The sequence below is a fragment of the Meriones unguiculatus genome, chromosome 17, assembly GCF_030254825.1.
Source record: "Meriones unguiculatus strain TT.TT164.6M chromosome 17, Bangor_MerUng_6.1, whole genome shotgun sequence".
In the NCBI taxonomy this organism is placed as follows: domain Eukaryota; kingdom Metazoa; phylum Chordata; class Mammalia; order Rodentia; family Muridae; genus Meriones; species Meriones unguiculatus.
In genome coordinates this window covers 97,810,386-97,822,500 of record NC_083364.1, presented here as the reverse complement: position 1 = coordinate 97,822,500, position 12,115 = coordinate 97,810,386, and positions in this window count along the sequence as shown.

Here is a 12,115-nt window from a genome sequence, read left to right as displayed (position 1 = left end):
AAACCACTGGGTTAGGTCTCTAGGCTGCTGGCTGGAAGGTGCTGTCTGTTCTGAGGTAGCCTTCCCACCTCAACTAATCCTCTCTGTAAACATCCTCAGACCCGTGTGTGGAGATGTGCCTCCGAATGACTCCAGACCCCACCAGGTTGACACATAGTCTCCATGCTTAACATATCGGTTGCTTTTTGTTGCTATGAATAAACACCATGATTAAAAGCAACTCATGGGAGAGAGGGCTTATTTTGGCTTGTGGTTCCAGAGGGAGAGTCCTTGGTGGGAGGCATGGCAGCAGGTAGCCGGAGCCGGAACCTGACAGAGCACCTGCAACTGCAAAGCAGAGATCAGACTAGAAATGGAATGAGGGTGTAAGCTCCCAGGGACAGAAGTCCTGCGGTGTGGCTCCACCTCATAATCTCCCAAAACAGTGAACCAGGGACCAGAAGCCTACGGAGGACATTTTTCATACAAACCACCATGCTTACTATATGTGGGCTTGTAGCTCCTCACTCCAGTTCCTGCCTCTGCAATTATACAGCTTCTCGTAGATCTTCACATTGCCTTATCTGAATGCCAGGCAAATAGGATTAAGAGCCAACCTTCTCTCCTCTACACAGCCTCATCTTCACCAGCTCAAACAAAGCCCTTATTTCCAAATGAGGTCATGTTCACAGATGCAACCACTTACAATGAGGCAGAAAAAGAAGGGCCAGCGTTGCCAAGGAAACTGCTTTGGATGGCAGATGTAACATTCAGACCTCGTGAGAACTGTGTAAGGTGCTCTAGAACCTTCCCCCTGCAAGGCAAGCGGGTGCTCACTCATGCTGCACCTTTTCTTTCCAGTGGCACAAGCTGCCCACAGTTTAGGCACTCCTTCTGCATGACTTGGGTAAAGTCTACAGAAGAAAGCAAGAGCCTGCAGCCCTGCAGATCTGCTGCAAATTACTGTCAGCATTCAGTGGCCCACCATGAACCACAGAAGCTGCCTACACTTGCCTGAAATCAGGAAATCAGGGTCAGGCCAAGAGGCTGCCTCTTACCCCTGTTGGCTCATCCCAATGGCACAATGATTCTGCTCCGTTACCATGCCTACACGGTCACAGCAGGCCACAGCCTACAAACAAGTGCGGACAGGTGAAAATGAGTGTGACCATCACTTCTCTCATCACCAGGACAACTCAAGGGACCTCATTTGACTCATAACTTTAGAGGTGTCAGTCCACTGTGGAGGGGAGGGCCTGACAGAGCAGCACAGTTCAAGGTGTGGTGGGAAGCAGAGAAAGGGGAAAGCAGGATGCTACATTGAAACATTCCCTTCTCTAAAGAGGTGGAAGGCTGGTGAGACTGAGAAGTAAAATCATTAAACAAACTTCTCATCACTAGGAAAGCCAGAATGTGTGCATTTCATGGGTGACCCTTCCCAGGGATATAGAAGCAGTGAACAGCTGGAGAGAGGAGAGTCTCAGGCCTGTGAGCTGCCTGCAGGCCCTGCAGAGAGCTCAGTGATGCAGCTTTCAGGAGTCATTTTTGCTCCAGTGAGTGACCCTTTACCCATACTCTTGTAGGTATCCTCAGTAAACTCATTGGTTCACCCATGACAGGACAAGCCAGTGCAGAGGTTCCTCTGTCTTGTATTCTTGCTGAGGCCATTTCAAGATTAACTAGAATTTGATCTCATTGATGGAGAATATTGTGGAAAATTAACCAGCCCTATTCTAGGAACCCAAGGTCAAGATGCCCTGGCTAACTTACCTTAGAATCTTTAAACTTGGGCAAACCTCCCTCTCCAACTTACTGCTTATCTTGGCTTCTGTTAAAATGTCTGCTTGCGTAAAACCTCCCTCTAAAACTGCTGAGTGGGATGCCAGGATGTGGGTTTTACCTTTAAATGTTCCTTAATCTGAATGCTCTGGGCTACAGGTGGGTCCCAAATACCTGTGTGTAGTCCCAGCTAGGTGAAATAAAAATTCAATTGCCTAAAAACTGTTTCGGTGTAGTCATCTCTAGTGGGTCCTTCCCCCCATAACTAACCAAGTTAGGTTTTGATGCAGTCACTATTTTAGTGTGCTGTAGGTTCCTCACCTAGAGTAAGTGGATGTGGATCTTGTTTCTAGGAAAAAAGAAAAAGTCCACACAATAGAAGAGAATACAGAAAGCCATTGCAACATACACCACCAGGACACATCCCCTGTCCTACTTTCTCCAATTAGGCCCTGCCTCCTAATGATAACATTTTGTTATGAATCTGTCAAAGGACAAAGCCACACACTGGGTCAGAGCCCCTGGGATCTCGTTTTCTCTGGAAACCAAAACACCATCACAGACATCCCAGAGGTATACTTTATTGTTCCCCATGGTGTTTCCGAACCAATCAAGACAATAAACAAAGGGAACCATCAGTGGGCAGGCTACCTGCAGCTAGCTAGGGCTATGGCTGGAATAGATTGCTTCCCTTTGTCATTCACAGTGGTCCAGGTACTGACCACTCCCTCCTGATGTGCTCGTGCCACTTTGGTATTCACAGTGGTCCAAGTCCAGACCTTTCTCTCTGAAGGTCTGAGCCTTGACAGCTGATGCAACCATCCATCACACAAGACAATCATGTCTCAGTGCTCCTGTGCTCACCACCTACACTGGCTGGCAGTAAGCCTGGGGTGCTCTCCTGCCTCTGTCCCCAGTGTTAGCATTACAGGAGCAGTACACTGTCGCTGGCTTTCCAATGGGTCCTGGGTGTTGAAACTGGGGTCTTCAGGATTGTGCAGAAAGCCGCTCCCAGTCTCCCAGCTTTATGCCTCATATCCCATGTCTAGAACTCCAAGGGGAACTCCAATGCACACATCTCGGTGTGAAGGCCCATTTCTGGGCTCATGCACTGGCCTGCTCGGGAAGCTGAGAGGATGAGCGCTTTCACACAAGAAGGCACATGAGCAATAGGTAGGCAGTCTCCATGGCCAAGGAAGGAACTGTGGGGTAAACAGAGCCCATTGTTGCTTGGGGGCTGTCAGCCTGCAAACATGAACTTGATGGTCTTCCACATGCTGTGGAACACAAACTCCACGTGTGTCAGGGATCTTCTGAGCCTCCTAATGTCTTTAGAGTGATGCGGCTCCCTCAGCAGACCCAAGAAATGCCACTGACCACCTCCATTTTAGATGAATTTCTCCTGTCAAGCCAGCTGGCAACTAGGTGTCAACAGACCTCATTAACCAGAGCTCTAAGATGTCAGTCCTCAGATGGATACCCAAGACAGCAGGAGCATGCAAGGCAGGAAGCCACAGGTGATGCAGGGACAGAGAAGGAAGGACCTGAGGAACAAGGAGACCTGCAGTCTCAGGGAGGGTGGGCATGCCTCTGAGAACATTGGGGACAGTTCGAAGCCAGGCTATGGTATTTCACTTGTGGGGAGACTAGAGCCTGGGAAGAACTCTTCAGGGGAGATGTGTGAAGTTCTTCCTGGGAGGAACAGATGTCTGCTCCTCCCCATCCCCAAACAGGACAGCAACAAGTCAAAGTGCCATTTCACCAACATCCAGCTTGGGGAGCGCATGAGCTTACCAGACTTACTTATACAGCATGGGTTAGGGGCTACTTGGGGAACATGGGGATCCCCAAACCAGCCATACAATGGAAACATGTCAGCCAACATAAGGTTCCCCACTGCTGAACAGTCTTTCCCAGTCCTCCTCCTGCTGGCATGAGATCACGTACGGTTTGTGCAGGCTTGCCCACAGCTGGCTGGGGCGAGCCGGGCACAGTGGCTGAGCTCTCAGGGGCCGTGATGAGGTGCCTCCTAGTGCTCACAGCTGCCCCAGGAAGACAGCGACAACTGCTGTTCTTGGAGGCAACACTACAGCGCCGGGAGCTCTGAGGCAGGAGCATGAGAGGAAGCTGCAGTGGGAGGCCACACACCCCAGCCTGTGCCAAGTGTTACCCTGGTGGTAGTGCTAGTGCTGTGGAAGCTGTGGGGCTGTGCGGCTTGTGGGGTTTGGGTAAGAATGGCCCCCATGAGCTTGCATTTGAATACTAGATTAGAAGGATTGTGAGGTGTGGCCTTACTGGAGGAAGTGAGTAATTGAGGGTGGAAAGCCCCTGCCTGGTCCACTCTCTCTGCCTCTCTACCTCTCTGCCTCTCTGCCTCTCTGCCTCTCTGCCTCTCTGCCTCTCTGCCTCTCTGCCTCTCTCTCTGCCTCTCTGCCTCTCTGCCTCTCTGCCTCTCTGCCTCTCTGCCTCTCTGCCTCTCTGCCTCCTACTCCAGCACCTGCCTACATGCTGCCATGCTTCTTGCCATGAAGATAATGATCTAAACCTCTGAAACTGTGAGCCAGCCGCCATTAAATGCTTCATTTTGTGAGTTGCCTTGGTCAGGGTGTCTCTTCACAGCAATAGAACACTGACTAAGACAGGCTGCAGGTCCATGTGTGCTGTGGGGGTGTGGGGATGAGGGGCTGGGGGCTGGGGGGCTAGGGAATGAGAGGATGAGGGGATGGGGGTGAGGGGTGAGGAGATGGGGGATGAGGGAATGAGGGATGAGGGGATAGGGGGTTAAGGGATGAGAGATAGGGAGATGAGAGATGAGTCTGAAGGGCTGCGGGATAAGGGGATAAGGGGATGAAGGATGAGGAATAAGGAGGTGAGGGATGAGGAGCTGAGGCTAAGGGGCTGTGGGGATGAGGGGCTGAGGATGAGAGGATGAAGGGATGAGGGGATGAGGGCTGAAGGGCTGAGAGGATGGGAGCTGAGGGCTGAATGGATGGGAGGTGATGGGATGAGGGCTGAGGGGATGAGGGATGAGGGGCTGAGGGGCTGCAGAGCCACATGGATGGAGGCCTGGGTTTCACATGTTGCTGGGGCCATGGGGTCTTTGCTTTTCCTTGCACCTAACTCCTCCATGTCCTCCCTCACATGCCCTCCTATGGCTCTTGCTCCTCTCTCCACTTTTCCTTCTCCTTTCCTCATGTCCCCTTCCTTTTCCTTCTCCTTCCTTCCTACCCCTCTGCTGGCAATATTATTCCAGATTCCAGAACTTCATTTCCAACTCTGACTAACACCTCAGATCCCAGTTTTGAAGCTCTTGGAACATGAAATTTAACTGTTCCGCCCTCATTGGCTGCCCCCATGACTGGCTGCTGTTACAGCCATGAAGGTAAGCTACAGTTTCAAAAACAGATTTCAGAGAACCGTCTGTGGAAAGGAGGGTTAGCATCAGAAGAAAGAGACACCACTGAGCGTGTAAGATGGAAATTCTCGAAGCTGGTGGCTCCTGCCAAACCCAGCACTCACACCCAGAGACTGGCCACCACCTGCCCACGTGGTCAGAGAAGCTGTTCTCCACCCAGGCTGCAGAGCGCCTCCGTGGCGCTGTCTTGGTGCTGGAGCCACAGGTCCTGCACAGCAGGCTCCTGAGACAAGGCCGGCAGGACCCACACAGCACCATTCTCAGCCAGAGCTGCTTTCAACCCCACAACTGTCGCTACAAACTCTCCCATCGTAAGTGGCTGGACCCCTTTCACCTCGGGTCCTGGGAAAGAAAAGCAGAGCCAGCGGGACGGCTCAGGTTCAGCTAAGTGGCAAATACCTGTACTGTGAGTTTGTCTCACGCAACAACCTGTGAGTCGAGTTTATACCAAAAACATTTACAGCTCACCTGAACAGTCAGCTCACCCTCAGGTAGTCACTGGTCATCTGAAATTAGCTGCCCTCGGTTGCCCTGGCAGTCCCCCAGGCCCCGTGTGGAAATTAGTAAGGAAAACCTGAGAATCAAGCCTTCCAACATCTGAGATGAGCCATGTGTTCACTGGTTCAGTGTCGTGGTCACCTTTCCCTCCAAGGCGTGTTTGTTCTCAACATGATTCGTTCACATTTGGCACTCTAGGGGATTATTAATCGTTTCCCATTTTACATTCAACACTCTTCAAGTGGCTGTCACAGACAAGCATAGAAAAGGTGTAGGCTGGGGTGTAGTACTTCACTTTCGCCATCAGGTGGCGCTGCAGGCTGAGAAACTAAATGAAAATTACACTGTGATTTTTATCTATTGTTTTTTTAAAGCATGTGTGTGTGTGTGTGTGTGTCTGTCTGTCTGTCTGTCTGTCTTTCTGTCTGTCTGTCTGTACTCATTACAGCTATAGGACAACTTTGTGTGACATCCTTGGCGATGGTGTCATCCTCCTTCAAGACAGGCCCTTCCATTGGCCCAGAGCTCACCCGTAAGTTAGGTGGGCAAACCAGAAGTCCTGTTTCTGCTTTCCCAGAGCTGGGGAGACTAGCATGTCCACACACATGTGGCTTCCGGGGGTGTGAGGTCACACTCAAGCACTTTACCAACTGAGCTGTATCCTCAGCACTAAAATTTAATTTACTAACATCCCTGGGCTGTAACCCTTTTGCCCATCACATGCGCACACGAGCGTGGACACACGCACACGCACACCCACATTCTGTTTCACTCTGTGTAAATTCTTTTTACACTCTGTGTAAAAAGGCGCTGTCAGTGTTCACCCTAGAAAAGCAGGCTGGAGGTTCTACCGCAGAAAAACCATGATTGACTCAGTCGCTGCGCTTTATCTCTGAATATGAGAAGCATGTCTCTGCTCTCCTGACCCAGCCTAAGGGTCTCTGGGGCGCTCTTTGTACTCTAGTTAGCTGACTGTGTGCTGCATGCTCAGCCTCTGGTTAAACATGTGTCCCCTGAGTCCACCAGACAGTCCAGGGCCCCAGGCTGGTGCCCACGGGAGCAGGAAGGAGGTCCTACAGCCATTGGTGGTATGTTCTTGCTGCCTCTGGGTAAGCTCAGCCGACAGGGTCGCCTTCTCTCCCCAGTGCCTCCCGGCTCAGGTGGCCCCTAGAGGCCGAGAGTCTCAGGTGGTGTCTCTGTGCGACACAGAGCTTGTGCTCATGTGCCAGCTCCTGCCGGGACCCACATGCCCAGCCCTCGGCCAGCATCTCCCAAGGTATCGGCTTCCCTCTGCTCGGACACTCAGGGGAGGTTCACTGGTGAAGGAGGTGGCTTTGGGCCGCTGAGGTGGTTCAGTGGGTAAAAATGCTTGTCACGGAGCTAGCGAGGTAGCTCCGAGGCTGAGGGCACCAACTGCCCTGCCAGCGGATGCCAGCGGAGTCCCAGTTCCCACAGGGCGGCTCACGGCTGTCTGTAACTCCAGCGGCTCCTTCCCGCTTCCGGCCTGTGTGAGCGCTGCAGGCATGCGGTGCACAGACACACACCCAGCCAGATGCTCACATCTACAAAATAAAACAAATCCAGAACAGAGCCTGCGGCATGAGTGTGCTTCCCAGAGCCTACAAAACGTGTGCACCTCGGCGTGTGTGCCTGCACTCCCACACTGCACCACAATAATAGACTTTAAAAAGGAACGCATCTTCTCAGCTGGTCTCCAGGCTGTGAGCTCGTTTAAGTCATAACATTGTAAGGAGGCGAATGTTCCCGTGAGTGTTGCTGCATGTGTGTGTGCACACTTGCGTGTAAACGCCAGCCGCAGATGCCCGCCTGGTTTTTGAGTCTCTCAGGACCAGAAGCTCACCCACTAGGCAGGCCGGCTCCCGCTAGCTTGATGCAGCTGCTTGTCTCTGCCTCCACACCTCGCTTCTGTCCGTGATCGCTGGGGATCAAACCCAGGTCAGCGACAAGCAGGTCACCAACCAATTGTCTGCCCAGCCGAGACCATAACTGTTAACAACCTTTCCTTTGCTCGCTCACTGATAGTGTGAGTTCTTTCTCACGGGGAGGGACCACCGGGACAGCCAGCACGGGGAAGGGACAGGCTCGGCAAAAGGTGCCAGCAGTGCCTGCATTCGGAGCTTCTGCCCTAGAAGGCCACCGCCCTGTGTACTTCCTTGTTATAGCTCATTTAAGTAGATGTCACTTATTTACACATACAGGTGTGTGTTTGGAGAATCCAATCTCAGGTCTTCATGCCTTGATTTAGTTTGTAGACGGTCTTCAGCTGCAGTCTAGGCTGGCCTTGAACCTGTGCTCTCCTGCCTCCACAGGCTGGGCTTGTAGGCATGGAGCACCTCATCTGGGAGTACTTCAGCTTTAAGCATGCAGTGACGATGCCTGCGGGCTATTTGGAAGTGTGTCTCAAAGCCCCACACCTTTCGGCATCAGCTAAAAGAGCCGCCAGCTGCTGCCTGGTACCCCTGGCTGAGGTTTCAGGACAGGAGCTGGAGAAAAGGAACTGAAGAACAGGAGCTGGAGACTGGCCCGGAAGTCTATGTGAGCCACACTTCTGTTCTGATGCAGCAGCCGCAGTGAAATGTTTACCTCAGCACAAAGCCCATCTGTTCATTCAGTGACCACCAGAGTGCTCTCTGATGCGGCTGTCCCAGGTGGCCACCTCCCAAAGCCTGGTAGGAAAGCAGCAAACGCTTCTATTGCCTTTGCCTTCTCTCCATAAACATCTCTTAATTAAGTCACCAACACTCGGGCCTCACAGGTCAGCCTCGACCCCTTCTCTCCTCAGTGCTGACCGTGTCCAAAGAGCAGCAAATTCTGAGGGTGCTTTGGCACAACCACACGGCAACGTGTGTCAAGAATTCAAAGTGTAGGCAGACAACACAGGCTTTGAGTAAGTGCACATCATGTCAACAAAAACACTTTGCTCCCCTTCCGTGAGGTTTTTTTCTCCATTCTGCCCTAAACTCCCTGACAAACCTCTGTTTCTGTGTCTGGTGTTTTAGCTGCCATTTTTCTTTTAAACATTAGTTTTAATTTTTTTTATTTATGTACTTTCTGTGTGTGGGTGTTTTGTCTGTGCATCTGTACACCAGAAGATGGTATTGAGTCCATAGGACCGTAATTACAGGTGGTTGTGAGCCTCCGTGTGGGTGCTGGGAATTGAACTCAGGACCTCTGAAAGAGCAGCCAGTGCTCTTAACCACTGAGCCATTCCTCCAGGCCCAAAGATATCTCCTTGTTTGTTTTTACACACAGGATTGCTTTGTGTAGCCTTTGCAATCCTGAACTCTGTAGACAAGGCTGACCTCCCTGCCTTGTCTCCCTGCGCAGAGAAGGCTCCCTGCCTCCCAAGCACTGGGGTTAGAGGTGTGTACCACCAACAGCTGGCCTCTTTTAAATATTATTATCCTACCCTATCACTTTATATTCTGTATACTAGTGTGTTGTATAATTTTAACTGTCAGCTTGACACAGCCTGGACTCACCAGGAGACTCTTAGTTAAAATGTATGTGGGTGAGAGCCTTGGTCGTCAGTTGACTCTGTTCACTGTGGGCAGCACTATTCCCTAAGCAGATGGTTCTGAACATTTTAACGATTCAAAAATTGAGTTGAGCAGAGAAGAGCAAGCAAGGATCCATATATGGATTCTCTTGGCTTTTGGCTTTGAATGTGATATTTCAAGTCCCTGACTTGACTTCCCTACAGTAATGGACTGTAACCCTGAGTTATAAAGGGCTGAATATGCCCTTTCTTCCTGTGGTGGTTTGACTAGGTACGGTCCCCATAGACTAATGTGAGTGAACGCTTGGCCACAGGGCGTGCCACTATGAGGAAGTGTGGCCTTGTTGAAAGAAGTGTGTCACTGTGGGAGTGGGCTTTGAGGTCTCCGATGCTCACGCCACACCCAATGGGCTGGCCCACAGTCCCCTCTGCTGCTTTCAGATGAAGATGTAGGACTCTGAGCTTCTCCAGCGCCATGTCTGTCTGCCCTCTGCCAGGCTTCCCGCCGTGATAATGGACGAAGCTTCTCAAAGTGTAAGCCAGCCAAAACTAAATGTTTTCCATGAGTTGCCATGGTCATGGTGTCTCTTCACAGCAATAAAACCCAAACTAAGACACCCCCCCCCTGTCACTTTTGGTCAGGATACAGTACCCAAGTCCTAGACATGAAAGCAGGATGGTTAATGACACACTGAATACGGTCTTATGGTTTAAAATTACTTCAGATCCCACTGAGGCCCCTCCCCCTGCCACCCGAACACTCTGCTGACTGACACTCTTGAAGTTTCTTTGTACCCCAAGAGGCCACACACATTGCACTCATTTGCTTCCCTTGGTGGCTTTAGGATGCAGCTGTGCTCTCATTGCATCCTTTATTCTACCGATGTGTAGCACAAGGCCTGGGAACTTCAGGTGACCTGCCCAATGTCACGAAGCCAATAGAAAGCAAAGTCTGGATTTGACTCACAGGGCATTTTCTTTAGAAGCCACGCATTAACGGATGTTTGCCGTTTCCACATCTGATATCTTCCTTAGCTTGTCGGTTAGGAATCATACAGCATGAGTCTCCTCAGACCTGTCTTCTACGCTGCGGTACACTTATGAGTGACTGTGAAAACGTAGCGTCTTACCACAATTTTTTCTCATCCTTTGGAAACTCCATAGCGTGGCAACGCCTGGTGTTTTCAGTCTTTGCCTGTCGGTATGCACTGAGGACCCTGAGGGACTCCTGGGGTGCTGCTGGGTACACACCAATGGGGCACCGCAGGGCCGTTCCTCTCACTCAGCATCAGTAGGTCCCTCCTCTGCCAAGTCAGCCATGGCCTCCTGGTTAGCTATCAGTGACATTCTGCTCCCTCTTCTTGTATCGTGTGACTCACTAGAAACCACAGTACCCTTGGTGTTGTGCCGCTGGCTTCCAGGGTGCTGCAGCCGCTTGCGTCCGCTGACTTGCTGACAGCACCCTCGTGGCCTTTTGCCTAGCTGTTCTCAGACTTCAGTGAGCTCAAGATGACCCGGGGCATAAGAAGCATAGATCCCGGCCTCGCCCTGTAGAAACTGCAATCTAGCCAGCCTCGGTGAGGATAAAATGTGTTTTCACAAGCCTGGCTGGGGTGGGGCTCTGTGCAGGATAGAATGGCCCTGCCACGGATTATAGGCCATAAAACATGTAAGAGGGCACTAGACCAAATGTGGATCCCAAGCAGAGCGTGGCATGGAACTCAGCAGAGATCACTGCTCCCTGACTGACCTCAGCTCACCAACATGAGCCTTCAGGTCAGCCCAGTGAGTGTGTGTTCCCTTCCCCTTTCACAATCATAGGCACGTGAGCAAGATAACTCACCTCACCCCACTCTATCACTCATTATTCACCCAACCAAAACTCTCACATGGGACATAGGCACCAAGTCAAATTCCCAGCAAGCTTTACCAGCTCTGGTGCCCATGGCTGTAGGCAGGAGTGCTGGCCAGCATTCCAATAACCAGCACTTTGAAACTGTCATCATTCCCTTCCCCGGTGAGGCAGCCCCACGGGGAGCTGACGAGGACACAGGGAACTTGGGAGCTGACAAGATTTTGACTTAAAGTTGATGAAACTTACCGAAAACAATGAGGATTAGAGTAAATGGCTTCTTGTATTCTTTTTAACATATGCTTTAATTCTTTGGGAATTTTATACAATGCATTTTGATCATAGTCATTCCTCCCTAACTCCTCCCAAATCCACCTTTCCCTCAGCTGCCAAGATTTCCCATAATCTATAGCTATTTTCTTTGTAAGATTTAAACCATTTAGCTCTTTAAGAAAATCTTAGTGACAATATGACAAGGAACAATCACCATATTTTTTCTCTTTAAAAAATATTTTTGATGTATATATTTGTGACATGTAACAGTTTCCTCCAGGATTGAAACATTCCATCCTGCAAGGATGCTCGTTAATATAGGAATTGAACACCCCAAAACAACATCAGGAAGTCCTTGAAACTGACTGGATTCTCTCGGCCTCTCCTTCCCCAAGCATAGAAACAGTGAAGGATACTGGGGGCCACTCTCAGACGAGACGGCAGCTGGAAGAAGCCGGCACCAGCTGAGCTGCCTGGAAAGGACACTCTCCAACCTGTTGGGCCGCCTGTAGGCTGTGCAGTGTGCCTCAGCTTCCCAGCTTTGACGAGCTTTCACCCGTGCTGAGGCGGGCTTTGGTGGCATCCATACTTTTGGTCTGACTTGTGCTCCCTATCCAAGGTGAGTAGGGGGTGGGGGTGGGTGGGGGTGTCTGTCTGTGTGTGTCTGTGTGTCTATGTGTGTGTGTGTCTATGTGTGTGTGTGTCTGTGTGTGTCTATATGTGTGTGTGTCTATGTGTGTGTGTCTATGTGTGTGTGTGTGTGTCTGTGTGTGTCTATGTGTGTGTGTGTGTCTGTCTG